We start from the raw sequence: 21,685 nt of genomic DNA on the forward strand, positions 1-21,685 counted from the left end.
TCCCTGACAAAAGTCACCTTAAAGCTTATTAAATATATCCTGGGTGAAAATGGTTCACTGAGCTTGGTCAGTGGCCCTACGTTTAAAACTATGATGCTGCATGTGGCTGAAATTATGGCTGGAGTCAAGGAGGAAGTAAGGTGGTTTATTCAAACTAGTATAAAGAGGTATAAAGTCCCCACATGGCAGATGTCAGGGTGGATGGATAAGTCAAATACACAGAACTTTCACCAAGGAGATCAGTGTTTCTGTCCATCGTGAAACCACATGCGTACGTAAGCTAAGTAATTTACCAACTTAACATAGGTAAAATAGCCTACTTGTATACGCGTAACAAACATATTCATATACAACTTTTTTTTCTGAAACCTAACTACGTAATCTTGTTGCCTAATCCCAACCAAGTTGTTTTCTTGGACACGGATGTTTATTTTGAAGAGACAGTGTAAGAATATAACAAGTGTTTCATACCTGTGTCTTTAATGCTACATTTTAAAGTCAGAGCATATCTATTGCTTCCACATCGTTCTTAGTGTGGCGACCGCTAACGGTGCTAACAGCGCTGTCAGTGTAAACAACAGCAAAAGTGCTGACAGAGCTAACAGTGTTTACCAAAGGGTGGGTGCCTCGCTTCCGTGATGACACGGTTGGTTCGGGATGGCGTTATCAATCGCCATATAAGAGCAGGGCAGAGCGGTGGCCGTGAGCTAGCTAGTGTGGCACGCTAACCTGCACTAAAAGGCATGCATAGCCGGCCCAGCTATGTGAAAGAAAGTGCAGAGAAGCTCAGATCATACAATGTAATGGTCTCCATGTTGTTTATAGAACCTTTAAGCATGGCCTGATTAAACGGCTGGGGAGGTCCCCATTCCCTCCACTCTCTCTGCAGTGCATACTAGGTTTACTATGCTAGAATACTGCCTGGGACCAGATTTGCCGAATAGTAATTTGATTTAATACATTCATTTTAAAATGAAATTAAGAGACAATAATACAACAGGACCCACCTCAAGGCCATTATGTCATTAACTGTGCTTTAGTGGGGCATATTTCTAAACACAGTTTCAATTAAATTAGTAAAAACCAGTTTACACTTATAAGCCTCGAGCTTTCAGGCCTCTGGATACAGGGAGGGCCTTGCAGTGTGAATTCAAACTAATTATATTCACATCCTGATATCCACAGACTGAGCTGCCAGGGTGCCAACGGATGTATGTCACTCTGAACACAATTTGCATTATTGCATTGGTTTTACAGTAAAATAGGCTGTTTAGCCAGACTTTGTAATAACATACAATATGAAGGGCACCTATCTTGTCACAAATCAACAGAATCCTTATCGGCAGCTCTGTCAAACATGTGAAGATAAGTCACTTTTAAACTAGAAATAGTCCATGCTTTTTAAATGCAAATAGATTAACATATTGCTGCTCTCTATTTTAAATGTTGTACATACAATACATCCATGACGATGCCTAATAAGGTTTCATATTTACTATTCTGAACACCTGCAATATCAGGATCCTTTGCCATCAGCTCCTTGTCAGTTTGATAACATGCAGACATAGATGGTTTAATCTGCAGTGAAGCAGAGCACAGGGAGCTGTCAAAACTGTCACTGACAGTGCCTCATATGGAATATCATAAATATTAGTCATGACACATGTTAATTTTGGATGTTTAATCACGGCTTTTATAAAATGTCTGTGATGATGTAAACGTAAAATTGTTTTGCTTATGATGAAACAGAACATCAGTATATCATCAGTGACCTGTTCTCTTCCACAGCACTCTCCACTCCGTCAAGTCTTCTTCTCGCTGCTGCAGGTGTATTAACTCAAGGTCACTTACTTCAACCCCCCGTGTCAACTCATTTATCAATTTCAAGCCTGCTGTTACACCTCCATTGGTGTGCAGAATCCCATCAAGCAAACCGACACTACCTCCCTGTCCTAATTTTGTTCAATTTGAACTGGTATTTGCAGGGTTGCCCTGTAAAATGTCTTCAACTTAAGGACATTATACTTTTATTAGCGATGGTAGGAGTGTACAGGATTGAGAGATGGTGGGATGCTGGAAGCCTAGAGGGACCTTTTAGTCTGGTGATTTTATTTCGGAGAACACTTTCATTTATCAGGATCTTATGCTCTCGAAAAGCTGTGTAATACCACGCAGCTGTTCACCTCGAGCATCTCAGTCTTCCACTCAATACTAACCTAAACTATCCTACTACAATCCTTCCAATTGAAAATGTACCCAACTCAAAGAGAAACGCTCACGCTGGAGGTAATCCTTACTTCGTAACACATTCAGTACAGTAAATCAAAACAAAGTCCCACCCAATCTTCCTCAACATGTGAGATGTTTTGTGTGAAAGACAGCCTCGTTCGCTTTCTTGCAGAGTTAGATTAGAAGATCAATACCACTCTATTAGAAAAGTGGTATTGTTTTTCTCATCTAACTCTCTGCGAGAAAGTGAATCGGCACATTTCTCAAAATGTCAAACAAAAGGAAAATAAACATCACTTCGTCCCTTGATTTAAGAACATATCATTTGGGCCGTATTGCACCAGAGACTCGGAGAGATGGTTTTAGTGGTGGTATTTACAGGCATGCAGCAGTTTGGGTTTATTGTGACTACATGTGTGATTGTAATATTAAACACTCAGCCAATGCTCAGTAATGTTTACACAATGTGCAGTGCCACGCTTCTGTGCACAAGCCAAAGCCCACACTTATATGAGCTCACAAGGTCACTGGAGAGGATTGAGATGGAAGTGGTGTACAGTATTCAGACTTATTTTGGTGAAAACAGGATCAGACTGAGCACAAGGCGGAGGTGGATTGTGCTGCAGGAACAGTTTGAAAAGTTTCTATCAATACTTTTTTTTCCCATCATGACAGTCACCTTTCAAGTCTTCGGGGGTGTGAGTGTTTTATGCTTGAAGGATGGATTCTGGGTGGAGAAGGCTACCACTTCAAACGTGTTTGCGCACAACCATGTGTAGCCTATATTTCACTGGGTTTGTGAAACTACCAAGGCAATTAAAAAAGTGATAAAAAAAGGCTATGCTGGCTAGCGGAGATAAGCTTTCACACCACTGCTATCGTACAGCCATTTATACATTTTTTGACTTTGACTTCTCTGCGTGTTACCAGCCTGCCTTCTCAGATTCGGTGTTGAAAGATCCAAAAGTGACTATTTGAAGATCTGAATTTTATTGCTATACTCTGTTTGGAGAAGCCTGCATCATTAAAATATAACAGTATTTACATTCTCTTCATATATGCCCCTTAATGATGTGAGTAACTCCGTTACAGCCACATGGATTGACAACAAGTAACAAGGAACCAAGCAAAATGATTCCTAAACAACAAGAAAATATTCATAATATAAAGATATGGAAAAAACGCAGTCTTGCTTATGATTTCTCCAAAGCTTCTTTGATGTTTACTCTTCACCTGTCCCTCTCATCCTCCTTTCTCTAGTCACTGACTTTCTGCTCATAGCTTTCTGCTATTCCCTAAAGCGTACAGTCTGAATGCCTAATTACAGCAAATAATAAACTGAAGTAGACGGACAAGAATTTCATTACTTCTCCTGAAGCACACCAAAATATGATACATTGTGTTTGCTTGAGCCAGAACTGATCGACTAACAATACTATATGGGTCCATTTTATGGTAACAAATGGGTCCAGAAATGTATGTTTCATGAAAACCCTTTGTGTTGAAACGAATGGGCTTTTAGATAAGTGTTGCTAATAGTTTTTCCATCTGGGAACACACTCTTTATCCAAATTATCCACTCCATTTGTCCCCCCCGGGCTGTTTTTAGCCTATTCATCACAATCATCTCACCTTTTGCCACCTTTACAACTAGATCTTTAATCAAGTTAAATAAATAAACAGAAATCGGGGTATTAACATCAATCCCATTTTCACAAACAAACTTTGTGACAGTGTCATATTCGCAAAAAAGTTATCATATTAAGTTACCAGTTGGCGAAGCTGAATTACAATGCTGCTCTGTCAGCCAAGTTCTGGGGGAAGGCCACCATTAATGTCAACATGTTAATGAGGCATTACAGAAGCAGCTAAGTGTACAAACCCAATGAATTGCAAACCGTCAGACAAAGACATCCGTGTCATGTTACAGCGATTTGGGTATTGGCCTTTAAATTTGCCAACAAATGAACCATAAATTAAAAGTTCCAACTCTGTACTTCACATAAGTGAATATGGATTTAAGTTATTTAACAATTGCACACACCATTGTTTTGACAAATTCAGTTTTTGCAGATGATGCCAGGTCGTAACAGAATAATTTGACCATGGACCCTGCAGAATCAAACCACCTCTGCCAAGCTCTCGCAACCCAGGGCGTCCTCAACACAAAAAGATGCTCACTCGTTGCTCAATGGAGCAATGTTTTTATGAGTAGGTCCACATTTTGCAACCATGCGTACCAAGATCGCACATGCGACTCACTATCCGGCCGATGGTTTCATGCTTTTTCTTTGATGTTGCTGGCCAAGATCCGTAACTGTGTGCCAACAAAGGCCAGAAAGAAGAAGACAACTTACAGACACACAAAACAACTCCAGGGCACCTTTAAACAACATCTTTACCTTCACACATTGTTTCTTTGTTTTTGAAAATCCGTAAACATGGTCACCACAGCCACCTTAACAGCAGGTTGCTCATGCCTTTGTGGATGTAGAACGGAGCAGCACTCTTTTGTGCAATTATGACAATTATGATAATTAAGCAAAGGCAGCAGGACACAGAAACTGCAGGTAGTGAAAAACAAAACAGCCATGGTACAACGGAGATCTTTTTGACACCAACACTGTGGAGTGCCTGAGGACTCTTTGATGGTTGTCAGTGAAGGATACAAACATGTTTGTGTTGTTCCACTATTATCATGAATAAAAGAAACCAATATTCTTGTTAAGAACCTTCAGCAAGTGAAGTACGTTTTCACGAAACGTACCAAACACCCTAAGGGGAATAGGCCTAATCTGACTAACATCTGGCTTAGCTGCATGGCGAGCTTATTAAAAGAAGAATGTGAAAACCTTTTTTGAAGATTGGCCGATTTGCTATTTTTGCGTCATGTAGAGGTGTGTGTTTCAAATTTTGTATATTTAATATGCTGTTATTGAACTTTTAATTATTTCCTGTGCAATAAAGGCTAATAGATGAATTAGGCCCACAAGGGATAACACATAAACCCCAAATCAAATAATTGTGCCTTGAGCTGTGTTTATCTGGACTAATTTGGCCAGAGGCTTAATCGAGGAGACAGTTTTGTCTGTGTTCATTGGAGTATAATAGATTGACGTTCATAAAATGCTAATCACTCCAGTGTGTTTAAAGATTAGTGTGAGGAAATTACAGAGATTTGTTTATGGTTGCTGTGTTCATCAAATCATTCTTATATCAAATTAAGACATATACTATATTGACAAAACTACAGCCTTGTTTCTTTTACCGTTGAACGTAGCATTTTTGCTCTCGATTTGCCACAATTTCTCTGACAGCTACAATCCCAAAACATTTAGTGGCAAATTGTATTGTCATTTGTGAGTGTGCCTTTAGGCATGATCAATTATTCACCACAACATGTAACGGTGTTGCTTTAAACAAGCCTTGAGGTTTCCTACAGCCCAAAAGGCTTCTGTGTGTTATAGGTGACAACTAATCATCGTTCGGGGCATTATTGTCTCCATAATATTAACGTGTTTATCTCATCCCACAGATCTGGATGAAATATTTTCCCCCAGTATAAACTCTAATTGTTATTCTGTCAATGCACTGAGGCTTTGATGCATTCACGAGAGGCTCTATAGATAAAAATTCAGTTCCATTGTGACTCCAGTTAATAGGTTTCAGAGGAAAGGATTGACATTTTAAAGAACATAAACAAATAATAGTTTTTTTTTATTACAACTGCACCTGACAACCGCCGGAGTCAAAACTGTGGTGTTAAATAAAACAGCATAATGTTTTGTTTGTGCCAAAATGGTGTTGATAAATATTGTTCTTCGGATTTTTTAGAATGTGTTGCTGTTGTTTTTCAACTTTGTTCACACATTTCTGTTGCTGTTGTACACTGTTTTGAGGAGGCAGCATAAGGATACCAAATCAACAGCCTTACCGTCCGATCACAAAGAGACGCATTGCTAGAAACGTGTTGCCCGCAAAACCATTGTTCTTGCGCCGCGTTTTTCAGAGTTGCACCGCTCGTCAATGTCACACTTGACCGAGGCAGCCAATCAAATCATGCGAGAGGCGGGCTTTACTACTTTACCACTGACTTCCTGTTTTGATGCTGGTAGATGTGGTAGGAACGGACATTGATATTAGCGATAGTTAATTTTCCCCTCCTCATTAGTACAGCAGAGCAACAGCAAGAGCTCGATGTCTGCATTGAAACATTATTTCTCCCTTTATTTACATTTAATCACAAACCCTGCTCCACCGACTCATCAGCTGTTTTGCCCGACTCGCTTTGCCAAGGGGCGTTTTTGAAGTGGCCGCAGCTGTGTGATCGGCCCTTTAGAGAATCATTCTGGACCAGGGATGTCCTGACCTCGGGTAGATAAATGACACCAATGTTTAGGAATTATGAATGATGTAATTCACTAAAAGGTAACATCTGTTGAACTCTAGATGTTGTGTCACACCTTACATTAACAATGGATGAAATGACCATGTGCAATGTGAAAGGGTTCACATAGTGACAAACCCGCAGAGGTTTGTAATCATTCTCTGCTTACTCTATAGAGCAGTTTAGCATCTTTCAGCTTTTTGTTTTGGTTTCACGTTTCTAAGTCAACAGGCTGTACACTACCTCTCCACTACCAAACAGCAGACACACACATCAAATAATTGATGAAAGCAATTTTTTGCAAAATTGTTATCCCTGAATTATCCCGAGTAAACAGACAAACAAACAACATAAAAGGAATTGATGCTGGTTTAATAGTCCAATGATTTTTTTTTTGAGTCATCATTACTCAGTCTGCAAGTTAAAAACTTGCTCACCGATGATAAATGCATCTCTTTTCAATGACATATTAACATTAAACATTTTTTTTACATATAAAATTGCAGCAGATACAATGGAGGGAAAAGTGGTTGTTTGTAAAACATACATGGAAATCTGGGTGCTTATAAAGTTAAAATTTTTCTTTAGACTCTTGACTAAGCAAGGCAAGGCAGCTCTATTCATCCAGCACATTTCATTACAAAGAAATGTATTTTACATTTTAAAAGGAAAAAATAAGAAAGAGGCTTAGAAAAACAGAATATCATACACAGTGGAATAATAATAAAGAAAATAACTACATATTTATACATACACCCAATACATTTACTCACACTAACAGAGATACTTACCTTTTCATACCGACCCAGCATGTTGCGGCGCACCGCAACGGAGGGAACGCTATCGGCGAGGGCCAGCCAGTACCGGGGAAAGATCTCACAAGAGGATCCTCCATCACCTATTGAGAAGTGTCAAGATATCTTTGGTTCATTATGAAACTGGTGGGTCTGGAAATAGTATGGGAAACACCAGGTTACACCATACCACCACAGTCTTGATCGAGCAGTATATACATACTCATTGGTCACAACATAACACTGTGTTGCTTTTGTGTATAATAGGAGCCTACAGAGCTGTAATAGTTTAAAATAGTGTAGTTAAAATATTCACCAATAGTAATCGTAAAAACCATATGGTAGATAGATGCAATTTTTAAAGTTAGTTTCATTTATTTTATACATTTTTTTTATGAGCAACGGAGCACCCATATGAACGGCTAGTACAGGTGGTTGTATTACACTTAATTCTAAATTCAGAATATATCTATGGTTAAGGGATTGCCTCCACACAGCTCTCAACATGGCGACAGCTGAGCCAACGCCAACAGTGTGAGTGCAGAGCAGAGCGGCGGCTATTAGCTAGCCAGTAGGGGACAGCAGAGAGTCACATGCACTAAGCATGCGCAGCCATACTGACAATGTAAACAAAGCACAGAGAAACTGCACGCACAGAAAGATTGTGACTTTATTCTCCGCTGCTTTACATAGCACATAGTTGTTTTGCTGCTGCATTGATGCTCTGAATTTCAAATTCAGCACTTTTAACTCCAGAGAGTATTTGGCTCAATGACCACTGCAACATTAACTGACTATTGTACTCCCAACTGCTCAGCTGTGGTATTGTGAAGCAAATATGCAGCTTATTACAAATGCGGTGTCTCGTCAGCATGAAATGGAGCCAAATAACTGAAAAATATACATGCAGTAAGGTCAAAATTGTGCCTCTAAGCTCAGGGCATGCCAATACAAAAGAGCCGGGTCGCTCAGAACATTTTCTTATGGCCTAGGACATCATGTCTGGAAATTGTCCTTCAGGCATTATGTCGAACAAAAAAAAGCAAGAAGCAGCATTTAATGAAAATTCAGAATGTTTTGCTGAGATGATAAAATGCCTTACAATAATAAATGATGTATTAAAAATGTATGAGAAATCTGAATATGGTGACCTTTCATCCCGACGACAGCTGCTCACCAAGCACATTATTCTGAAAACGTCTCCCACAATTCTCACCCTGGGTGCCAATAATGCATGTTGTGTCTTTCTCTAAGTGAGACGCCAGACTGCCCAGTAGAGCATGTCAGTTACTTTAAATGCCTATTGGACCTTCTTGGTTTTCAGCGACATCTTTTGTAATAGTTAATGTAATGTAATAGATTTTTTCACAATGTAGTTTTCTGATTTCCTACCAAGCTTCACTTTATTTTCTTATTCAATGTTAAAAAATGAATTGGCTTAAAAGATCCAATTAATTCATCTGATTTAATTGAAGCAAATCAACACATCACTTGTCAAACAGCAAGGTATTTATATATTGTTTATATTGACGCCATACATATAAATTCACACTTTGAAATCGGACAAACTCAGACATTCAAAAACTGCTGGACTTTTGTTTGGCTCTTGCTTATAAAATTATTTGATCTCTACATCAGTCGGCTTGAGCTTACTGTGTAAGAGGTCTGGTAAGAGGTCTGGTCAACCTGGATCTCCCATCATAATATTAAATTCTCTATCTGAATAAGCAACATTCTCTCTCCAGACAAAAGCTAACCGCATTAAGATATACCGGTCTCCTTTTCTCTTGTCTCTCTCTCTCGCTCTCTCTCTTTCCATCAGCCAACACAGCTCAGTTACAATTTAGGTTAAATGGGGAGGCATAAGATGCAACTTAATACAAATTTGTTTTGTGTTGCTCTGCCAGTAATTAGTTTGTCAAAGCAGAACAAAATGAGCGTATCTCAGGAAATGTAAAATTGAATATTATTTAAATTTCAAATGGAAATCATGCTTGAATGCTAAGCGCAGCCATCAGACTGTGGCTTTTCATCTGTTGACATGTTTTCAAATGAAAACTGTTTCATTTGTGGTTGCACATAGATAAGCTGTATCTGTTTTTCTCATTTGGTTTGTAAGTAGCTATGCGGCTTATATTCATGATGTGTTGAAAACTCTCCCTGACTTGGATGTGTGAGATGCATGGAGGCAACCAGGTAATATTATGTCCTACGCACCAATTGCAAACCGCATGTTCTCATCCCTAGCTGCCTGTCACTTCTGGAGCATCAATATCTACCATCCCTCAAACAGCAGGAGGTGGAAACATTGAGACAGAGTCCATGACACAGAACACAGAGGAAGAAGACAAGGGCAAGAGGGTAACAAGCGCTGGGAAAAAAAATCAACCAAAATAAACACAGGCGGTGAAACACTGACTGGGACTAGACCGCCATCAAAGCGAGGTTGAAAGATGAAGAGGTAGAGCATCACACAGACGTATAGTGAAATGTGTGTGTGGTCAAAGTGTGTGAACTCTGGGTTGCTACTAATGCATGTGAACAGAAAGTCAGTATTGTGTAAGCACAGAGTGACAGAGGATGAATAATTCAGTGTCCTCACTCCATGATCTCCTCTGTTCAACATGCGCTGCCTGTTGTAATGCAGTGTGTGTGTGTGTGCGCGCAAGAGGGAGAAAGTCAAATCCCTCACCTATAGTAATAACACATATGATTGTTTTGAGTTTGTTTAAAATTACATGTTTAAAATTAGATAAATCCATCCCTCCAGGGGAAAATTTTGGCTTTGATTGAGTGATTAGAAATATGATACAGGCAGCTTAAGTATAACGGTCTATTTAAGGTCCTTCAGATGTATACTTGTTCAAATGGTTTTTTTGCAGTCTTGTGGCTCTGAAATGCTTGCCTGAGGGAGAAGCTGATATTCTGGGTGGAGGGTATGAGACGGGTCAGAGATTATTTTCTGAGCCAGCCTGCAGTCTGAACGCTGACTGCTCATGGCTTGAAGGGGTCGGTGCTGCCCGACTCCCGCAAGATTCAGAGCTGTCTGCACCGGAGAATATCCTCTTGCCTTTTTTTCACATAGGAACCGTTGGTTATGTATTGTAACATAGCTCTATGATCACACAAGAAGCCCTCTAACAAGGCTCGAAAGATTTAGACTCTCACCACAAATTTACACACTGTACCTTCTCTAGGGTGGCAGTTGTTAGCTTTGTTGCCTCACAGCAAGATGGTGCTGGGTTTGATGGGGTCAAATTGTGTGGAGTTACACTCTGCCCATATGACTTTGCATATACAATATGCTCTATACTCTAATTTCCTCAAGGTTTCACATTATTGTGGTACTCTCATTTCGAATATGTATGCATGAACACTTCTGTTTTCACCAACACTGCTGGGATAGATAAGGCCTTGTGTTTGCACAGAAAATAATGAATATCTTTGCAGGGACAAATGCATCTCCACCTCTCCAATGTTAATGCTGTGGAATATGAGAGCATATGAATAATGTACAAGCATTGTTGGACTCTACCGCCCCTCCGGACCGGGGGACTGTGTTTGTTATCATCGGCGGTAATCACGACATACTTTTCAACCCGGGTCTAATTACCACAGATGCATCAGGCTTTCAACTAACTCCAGTGTAAACTAAACCTGTGTGATTATAAGAAAGTCACAGCAACCGTGTAGCATTAAAAGTGAGAAAGTCCACACAGGGTGGGTGGGGAAACACAGGACTCTCATCCAGGAGACTGCTGTTTGTGTCCTGTAGTGTAGTAGTGACTGGAGTCATAGGTCAAGTCAAAGTTAACCACGCTCTTTTCCGACACTAGTTAAGACACTAGACACCGTCCCTGCCACGGCCAATACGAACGCTACAGGGGTACCTAGACCATCATAGTATATAGCATAGGGCCACCGACCAACCGTCTGGATTTAAAGAGTTGGGAGTGAGAATGTGATGCAAAACATCAGCCTCAAGATTCTTTCTTTTTTGCTTTTCTTTATTTTATTATCCATTTAGTTTGTATTTTCATTCAACTCCCCTCTTTGTCTTGATTTTATCCAACCCCATCACCAGAAAATGTTTTGCCATTTTACGTTTCTGCAAACCAGGGATACGCTGAATATTGGCAACATCAAGTGGGCCGCGGCCAACTGATAATGTTTTTCTCTCATTTTTTCCCCCATATTGCTGGTGGTGGCCTTCAGGCCCACCAGGTGGGCTGGCCCAGCTGGCATTTGCCGAAATAGCCAGATTGCCAGACCGAGCCTGAGTACAAGTACAAAAGTATTTTCACATTACACAACAGTAAAACAGCAAAAGTATGGTTTTGAGCCAGTCAACAGCAACAATAATGGTATTGACACTCAAAGTTCTTGATAACAAGTACAAAAGCCAACAAATATCAGTAGAAATACCTCTCTCTGTGGAGTTTGCATGTTCTTTGAAATACGTTAATTTCCTCTTGCAGAGAGAATGATAAGATCGATGCCACTCTCATGTCTGTCTGTTAAAAATGAAACTGGAGTCAGTTAGCGTAGCATATAGATTAGAAGCAGGAGGAGACAGCTATCTTGGTGCTAACTTCCTACGAGCAACACTAAATCTCCCCAACTAAAACATTTTATTTTGTTAGTTTAATCCAAACTAAATGGAAAAAAGGACAGGTTCTGGTTTTACAGAGGGTTGTGTGCCAGGTGCAGTGGAGTCACTTCCTGGACTCTCAAATTGATCTCCTCATTAAATTCTCGGCATAAAGGGAATAAGTGTATTTCCCAAAATTAACTACTGCTGTTTCCTGTCCAGTAGCGGCAGTAGCAGCCCCCTAAGACCCTGGACATGATAAGCAGATGAGAGGATGGATCAGCCAAATAGAATATTGATCTCTTTGGGGTTTGCCCTTTTAAAAGAGCAGCAATCTATACTCCTCATTCACCAAAGCTGCAGTGACAAATGCAACTGGAAGGGTACACTTTAGATGCTGTGATGGAGATCTAGGGTTGCATTGTATAACCATTATTCTATTTCACACAGGCTTCACCTTCTAATAGGGCTGAGTTACGCCCACTGACTTAACCCTGCCGTCTATTTAGAAGAGAGCTGTGTTTCAGGTCTGCCACGCCCCTTTTCAGTTCCTGGAGCACCCACAGCAGAGAGTCTTCATTCCATCAGTGGAGCTGGATATCAACACCCAGATCCAGTGCTTCTGCCCTTGTTCTCTCTTGGCCTTTTTGAGCTGTTTGTTTGCTGCCGCGTGAGCATTTGCACTGCTGGAACCTGGTTTCTGAATACAGGTCTTTGAGGTTACCCTCTGTCTTGGCTGGCTAGTTGGTGGGGAGGTGGTTAGTAACCAGCCTGGGTAACTTTGGGGAAGCCGTGAAGGGGTTCTCTGCCATTTACTTTGTAATTTCTGTTATCTCCTGTTTTGTGGTTAGTTAGGGAGCTCAGTTTGTTTCTGTACGCCAGTTGAACTTCTTATGTTCTAGTTAGCCTCAGAGACCCCGACGTCCATGCTTCCATTTTAGTTGGTTTATTTCTGTCAACCATCACTTTGTCAATAAATGTCAGATTGTTACTCCTTAAGTCTTCCAGCTGCCTTATCCTTTCATCTTGTTTCAACTTATGCCAAGGTTTTTCTAGCACTAGTTATGTTGCTTCCTGCGTACCCCTAGGCACATTAAATAGGCCGTAACAGGCTGGATAAGTGCAACCCCTGCTGTGACACTGACAAGACTGCATAATAGCTCAAACCAGAACAAAGCACCACACTCGGCCTCGCCAGAGGCTGAAGGGTGGGCTGAACCACACTCTGGGACAAAAGACCCACTGGGTCCTGCTATATGGGTCAGCAGGTGAGAGAAAGTAAAGCACTACAAAACTGCTTTGAAAAATGTTGGGGGGTGCAACACCACCAACACATACTAATTGAGTCCAAGCCCAGAATCACAGGTTAAACATAGAGGTGGGAAAAAAGTCAGAAGGGGAGACCTGGGGGCCATGCTATCAACACATGCTGTTAGTGGAGGACTGGTACACGCCTCCCACGCCTACAGGTGCTAAGGTGAGAAGTATACAAAGACTGCAGTGAACGGCACAGTGATCTATTCTACTGACAGGTTTCTTTTTTTAACAGGGATACAGGGAGAGTATTGAAGATATCAGAAAATCAGAGTGGTTCACGACTCCTTGCTCAGTCTTTATGCTAATTAGGTGGGTAGCAATTCAGCTAATGCAGGTTTGGACACTGACAACACTGCAAAAGTGTGGCATAATTAAATCGCACACAAAACATTCATCCTCGTTTTGTATAATTTTTGTTTTCAGAAATGTTGGACAAAACTAGTTTGTGCAACGTCCCTTACTAGTAAAACCAATACTTACAAAGTGTGATGTATTTATTCTGATTAAAAGGCATTTATTGTAGGAAGTTCGTAATGTATCTACTTGGATCAGTTGATGGTGGTTGGGGGCATGGTGGCAGTCTGATGCAACAAGAAACAAGACTGGTCAGATGATTGGACCGGTTGTACATAGATATGCCAGGGCCAGATAAAACCACTTTATTTGGAGTTGTAACCAAAATTGGACGCACCGTAAATGTAGCTGACAATCGGTCACTGTACAGTACAGTAAAACAAGTATACACTGTTAGTTAGAGTTGAACCAGGCATTCAGTTTGTAAACTTTGATAGTTTAGAATGGGTCATAATTTTGCCATTTTCCTTGGCCTAACTTATTTGGAATAGAAAGCCAAGGGGTTTATTAAAAACAGACTAACTGTAAAGCAGATTTAACCTGCTTATAAACCTACTGTTATAGACTGTGCACACTAACTAAGGGGTTTTTGAATTATGTGAAGTCATAAAACTCTAACAGCTGAAAACAGCAACAGTGTAATGTGTTTGAAGGAGAAAGAAAAAACCTGCCAGTAATCCCCTTGATCACATGTTGTGTGTGAGTCGGCCGGTATCAGCAATCATTATCACATTCTGAATTTCTACAACGACTAAAAGAAATTCTAGGAGATGGGTTACCCCCAAGAAAATGTTTGGCAGTTTTAGGCCATTATTATTACTATAGATAACGCCCAAAAAGCTTTAAGACTAAATTTCGTGTAGTTATATAGTTATTTTATTATTTACACACCCTTCTTCGTCTAAACATGAAATTCTTCTGTAATTACTGGCCCTGTAAAATCATAATCTGTAAATCAAAAGAATAGATTCAGAAAATTGTTTTCATTATATTTGTTGGCTTACGAGGTGCGCGCAAAAACACTGGAGCTGCAAGAAGTGCAGGTGCGCAAGAAAAAGTCACGGTACAGTAAAGAGAATATAGAGGTGCCAGTTAGTACAGGCTCACTTCAAACACTGGTGTAATAAAAAACTTAATGATATGGACAGAATGAATGTTTTTATGTAAACTATTCTTATTATGAATGCCAAGTTTTAAATTCATACATGCAAATCATCTTAAAGGAAACCCAGCATACATCAATACAACAATGAGATGAGACTTCTGTCCCCCTTCTCCTTTTCTTGTCCATCCTTCATAATGTTGAAGGCCGAGTGACGGAGCTGTCAATCGAGCAAAGTCTGGACACACCCACACATTCCTGAGAAGAGATCTAATCGGGTAACATGAGACACCTGTGTGGTTGGACTCGGTGTGTAGGGGTTGAATGTAGTGAATTATTCGGAAAATTACTCATAAATCTTTTTGTAAAACTCCAATCATCATGCAGCCCAATAAATATACTTCCTATAATATAAATATAAGTAAATATATCTCCTGAGTGCCAGGGAGGTGAAGATGAATAAATACACAGTGACTTTGAAGAAGAGAGGTAAATAAAGGCTTCATATAAGGATTCTGTTGTCAGTGAGACAAACCTATACAGGGTGTTGTGTCACATCTGTATTTCTTTGGTTACCCGATCTTTGTTCCCACAGATATGCTCGAGACTCTCCGCCTATTCCGCTGGGCATCTCTTGTGCTCTCTATTTACGCTAAGAAACAGACTTAGTCACAACAACATTGTTAAGAGATACTGTATGTGTGTGTGGATTGATTCGGCTCCAACCTTCTCTGTCTTTCCAGCAGGCATTAAAGAAGCTATACACAATAGCTGCAACTCCATATTATTGAGGGATTCATTATCTGATTCCCCAGCGAGAAACAAGAATGCCAGCTCCTACAGCTATTATAGCCAAACCACGAGAGAATCCCACACAGCCATGTTTCTTCGTTTGTTTTCTTTATGCGTTTGTTTTTCCGACAGGATGTCAACACCGCAATTTTTTGTTGTTCAGCAAAGCTCTTGAAAAAAGCTTTTACATACGAAGAGATCAAAGCAATGTCACTTATGAAGGTATGTGTTCTTCTCGAAATACATATATTTTCAAGGAATCACTCTATGCATTGGCAGAGGCTCTAATGGAGTCTGGTACAAGTCATCTTTGTTTGCACTTGTGCCCGTTATGACATTCCATGGCTTCAAAGGGACTCCGTTGTACCTACGTGGGTGGAGTGGAGCAACTGAGCTTGTGTATATGCAGGTAAGGTGGCGGAGCACAATTATGGTATGATATGAGGCCTTCATTTGGACTGTTCAGACCACCCTGATAGCAAACCCAAATGGAATTTTAGTGGTTTTAGTTGAGGAGGGCACACACACAGACAGACAGACGTCCTCAAGTTTTCTTTATATGAACATCTTGGATGTTTGTGTTCAACAAGAACAATTTTGAAGCCGATTTCTTTTATTGAATCCCACCCAGACAAGAACGGTGGCTGTGGTGATATGCAGTATGCAACAACCAGGTTGAAAAGGCTCATGTCAAAATGTCCTCCAAGTATTGGAAAAAGGGCGGCAGTAGTTCAGTCTTCGGGGTCGCCGGTTCCAAGGTGCCCTTGAGCAAGCCACCGACATCTCTTCATATATTATTGCATGAGTATAGGTCCTGTTTGTGCACGTGTGTATTTCAGCCCTGTGAATGTGAATATAACGGGTTTTTTTTGTTATCCCACTCGATGGAATAATAATGAATATTCATATTTTGTCATGACAAGTCGTTAAGCAAAGTCACTAAGTTGAGTTTTAATGATGTCAATGTTCAGCCTAACTTCATTTAAAGATTTCACGATGATGAAGATGAGAGACGGACCCCACAGTTTGTTTTCTGTCGGTAACTGTTGACAGTAAGTTCTATAATTCCTAAATTTGTGTTTCCATTGTGAGGCAGAGGAGCCACCGCTCTACATTTCTGCTTTATCTGATAATGTGACTCCTGCCGACAACTTTGTAAGGACCAACACAGACCCGTTCTTGTCTTTTTAAGGGGGTGACAGGGGATCTTTATGGAGGAGATAGCAGCTCAATAGTATTATGTCACATAGAGTGGTATACATCATCTGAAAGCTGGGAACCTGAAGATGAACTTGATATGCAGCTCAGCACTCTGTGTTAAGTTGGTCTAGTCATAAATCAGAAAAAAATAATCAATAATTAATCAAGTCATTAAAATAAATTGTGAAGGAGAAAGGTCTTAGAACATTATGATGGCCATTCCCATGCTCACTTATGTGTCACACATTTTTGCAGAGTTGTTGTTACAGATTAATTTAAGTGTTACAATAAAGGTCGGCTCAAAGTGTTCTAGCAGTTACAAAACAGAGATTATGGTTCTGGTAGAGTTGGTAGATTACAGTCCATGACTATCTATAGAGGCACACATCCATGCCCCATGTCACAGCTGCAGAAACCTGAGACAAGCTGCGGCTTAAAGCATTCTTCCATGAGATACGATTGCTGGTAGATTTGCAAATGAGATTAATAGATTAAACAATAAAAAATCTAGCATGTGCGCGTTAGTAAATGCAGCCATATTATTGTGTTAATATACTACGGTAATTGAAGCTGCTGTTTGAAGACAAAGATTACTTTACAAAAGAATATAAATTACAACAATTTACCGGTGTGTATTGGGGCGTTTAGTATTGTCATTTCTGTGGTGTTAGAACATGAACATTCACCAGAGAGTTTAGTTCTTTTGATGGCATCTCACTGCTGTGAGGTGAAAGTCTCAGTGATGGTCAAATATCAAAGAAAAGGCCAGTTGTTGTAATCATAGTTCAGTGATAACATACCAACAAACTACGAGCCCTATCTGTCTTTACTTCTGTGCTCCTGACCAAACTGTCAGCAGAGGGAACAATCACAATGGCAGCAGATATTTCCACTGTTTCCTTAGTTGTATGGCTGACCGTGGAAGCATTTGAAACCATTTAAAGTTCAACATTGGACTGAAAAGACCGGATCTGGATCCCAACCTTAATGCTAACCCCACTCTGTCAACTCAAGCATCTCAATTTCGGCACCCAGTCCAATTCTTTGTAATTTGACCTGTTGCTTGGTTTTACTGCATCCCCTCTTCTCTAAGTTGTGTAGCAGAGTATCTTGTTCTGTCTCTGAAGCCTTTACATCAAATGTTACAGCAGCAGAAGAAACATTAAACATTCCTAAAACTATAATTAACTACGGACACATGCCTGCTGCTCTGTGGCTGAGAAAATAACTAGTTTAGTAAGCTGTCCTCCCAATCCAAGAAACATCATTGAAAGACAACACCATCATGGTCACGTCAGCGGTGAATGTTTCTGCATTAATTGATGATGGAAAAGTCTTTGTTTATGTAAAGGAACACTACATTCAGGCGCAACGTGACAATTCAAAATATGACAATATAATGGAACTTAATGCAGTTAGGCTCTCAAGCATTCTGTATTGCTTTCAAATATTCTCTTGTAGATCAACTTTTCTCATTTAATGTTATCTCTGCTGAGTCATCACACATGTTATGGCATGATTTATTCTTCCTCCTTTTTTGTGTCCTCCACCTCCTTTAAATGTATGTGTGGCACCTGTACATGTGGCACCTCAATGATAATTAATTCATTTGAATTAATTGATAAACCTCTGGATCTTTAATTGCTCATGTTTCAAAGATTTCTGTATATGTTCAAAACTTTCTTCACATTCAAAACACATCCCACATATCTGTGTTCTCTGGGAAGTCGAGAATGGTCAGGCGCACAGAGCGCAATGGCAACACTCTCTGCCCTCTCCAGTCACCTCACCACCACAGATAAGCTGTCTTATTTCAAGCGGTTTGACACCATTCAGATGCAGAGAGACGGTGGGCTTTCTAGGAAACAATTACCACGGTCCGTGCATTGGTGACCACATGGCTGGCTACCATCATGATGATCACAACAGTAGCGCATTTCTTCGCGCCGGCCAACAAGCGAGTCTCTCTCTGTGTGCGCGCGTCTTTCCACTCCAAAGATTCCACTCTAAGATACGAACGTCATTTGAGAATTTTGCTCAAATATTGGTCGGGACAATATGCAAACCTACGCCCTTACGTGCGGCACTCCTGATCTCCCGCTTTGTTATTTTCACCTAGTCTGAAGAAAAAACTTCACTCATAAACCTTGAATCCTGATCCGGAGTGGAAAAGCAATTTCCATACTTGGGGCTTGCTGTGGAAACAGTGGCAGCTGACATTCTGCGGATATCGATGCTACCCTGGTGCAATAAGCCCACATACCTGCTCCTCTATTTGGTCCAGTCAAATACCCACACATTGCTTTCCACTACCACCTTTACATCATCGTGGGTCCATTAGGTTTATTCGACTCCGGAACAATCAAATAAGAGGATAAAAGATAAGACAAGAAAAGAGAGGAAATGATTCCACCGAAAGCGGTCAATGTGAGCTACTCCTTGATGGGGAAAGCTTCTAATTTTGTGATGCAAGATAGGGGACTGGTGATCTGAGCACAGAGGGTAATTCCAGAACTCAGGTGAAGGTTGCAGAGTAGAAAGCACTGGCTATGTGTAGAGCTGCGTAATGGCTGGGGGACAGAGGAAGGCCCAAATAAGAATCAGATCTCCTTTAAGCAGCCTGTGCGGCTTTTTAAAGTCGTTTTCAATGAGATTGAAGCGTTTTGGGCGCTGCTTTTGAGACTCTGAGTGCCTCGCATTTTTGCATGAGCGCCCTGAATGCCTTGAGTTGAAAACAATTCAGCTCAGAGCGGAAGAGTGCCCAACGTGATTACTGTTGTTGGATACCCGGAGCAATATGACTTTACCAACCAGGAAAGATACCAACAACAGGAGGCAAAGTAGTGCGGTATTTGAGATTTAGAGTAATTTGTTTTCATTAAATTAAACTGGACTGTTACAGATTAGGTGGTTTGTGCTCAGCTAAAGTTAACACTCATCAAGGTGGCTTTCTAGCAGCAGCCACAGCACTATATGTGCTTTATTTTCTCTTCTATTATATCTACTTCCATTAAATTCAACTCTACACCCATTCTATACAATTCAGAAAAAAAATTCTTGGCACATCCAAACATATATCTGTAAGCAGCCAGTTATCTTGTATCTAACGTATACAGTCACAATAGCAGCCAGAGCCTGAACACCCACATACCTCCATCAGTGTCACTATCTGTAATTGGTTTGGAAACTGATTTTATTGTCTGGATGTCTGTCTGGACAGATACGGCTCTAACTCTGGTTATTGTATCTCCTGCTCGCTGGAATATGAAAGTATCACTACAATATTTCACCAGAATTTCATCAGTTCATCCACATTCATTACCGTTTTTTACTACTTAATTGGATATCATCAACTCCATCCTCCGCCCTCATGATGGCACATACACCTCAAGACTCGCAGACAATTTTATTTTCCAATAACTCAATAAGTGTCAAAGAGAACTGATGTTAATACAATTCCTGTCAGTTCCTCATTGAGACTCCCAATGGTATCTCCCCTAATGAGTTTTAGAGGGATTTGTTATGTCCTTTGACACACCTCCTTCTTGACAGCAGGTGGTTAGGTGTTTGTAGAAGAAATTATGTACTATTACCTTTGCATTACTAACTATCTGTGAATATAATAAATTGCAATAGTGTTACTGTACAGTATGTAAATATGCCTTAAATACCCTACCCAAATAATTGCCCAAGACATAAAGTTTTAATTCATTGTATCAAGTGGATGGTGGTAAAGGAAGACACTTTTTGCTCCTGACCAAATTATTGGACGTTAAAGGAAACATAAAAAGCGTTTATTTTAACACTCAACTTAAGTTCTAAAAGTCATTGATTAATATATTCAGTTATATTTTAGATTTGCCGTTCTAACCTTTTCAATACATTTTGGATTACATGACCAGTTGATGAATGCAACACTACTGTAAAAGTGTAACACAATACGGACATAAGCAAAATGCAGGTTATCGCCACATTTGTGACCAGTTTCAGGAAAATTGGTCGGGGATGGAGAGCAAATTATGTGTGAGGGATAAATACATTAGTATTAACCTATTACATGATGTGCTGTTCCATCCTGGCCTCTCTCCCAGGGCATCAAACACTTCCACTTCAGCATTTGTGTCTGGTGTAAAAACAAAAGTTGATTATTATGTACTGATGGTATGTCACGTGATATTATGTCACTGACACGTACCATTATGTCCGTAGTTTAAATTAGGTGAACCAAGTGAACTTATTTCGATATCATAAGCCAAACCATGATGTGGTTTTCTTACCCTAACCAAATAGTTGTATTGCTTGAACCTAACCGCAACTGTTTTACAACGTCAACCACATGTTACAATGTAAACAGCGCCTGTTTTAGAATATTAAACAGGCGCTAACCTTTTGCATCAACATCCTACAATAATCTGGGGCAAAATATGGCAAGAAGGGATGAGATCATATTGGCTGTTCGGCTCACTATTAAATATTGTTATTAACCAAACACTCTACAATAAAAAGTAACATTTTAACACACAAAGTATGTTGCTATTATTAGTGTTGCTGCTGAGAGGCTCAAAACTATACTTGATTTGACTACACTACTGTACTTATGGTGTACAGCACTATTGACGTTAGAGGTGGAGTTGCATTTTCCCTTGTAAATGTATTCAGTATTCAACATGCAACCACAGGGCCTTATCTTTCCCTGCAGTGCCGGTAAGAATAGAAGAATGTCAATGCATATGCATTCGATATGAGAAAAGTATCTGCGCCCTGGCAATGTGTAACCTTTGCTGCACTTGTGCCGTGTACTGTAAGTCATGCGGCCACTACAACTCATGATACACTGAACTGTTGTTCATCTTTAAATCTCACCTTATTGAAAGGCAATGTAAATATAATCCACCGTAACTAAAATATTTATTGACATG

The sequence above is a fragment of the Anarrhichthys ocellatus genome, unplaced genomic scaffold (assembly GCF_004355925.1).
Source record: "Anarrhichthys ocellatus isolate YVR2014 unplaced genomic scaffold, GSC_Weel_1.0 scaffold28, whole genome shotgun sequence".
Taxonomy (NCBI): Eukaryota; Metazoa; Chordata; class Actinopteri; order Perciformes; family Anarhichadidae; genus Anarrhichthys; species Anarrhichthys ocellatus.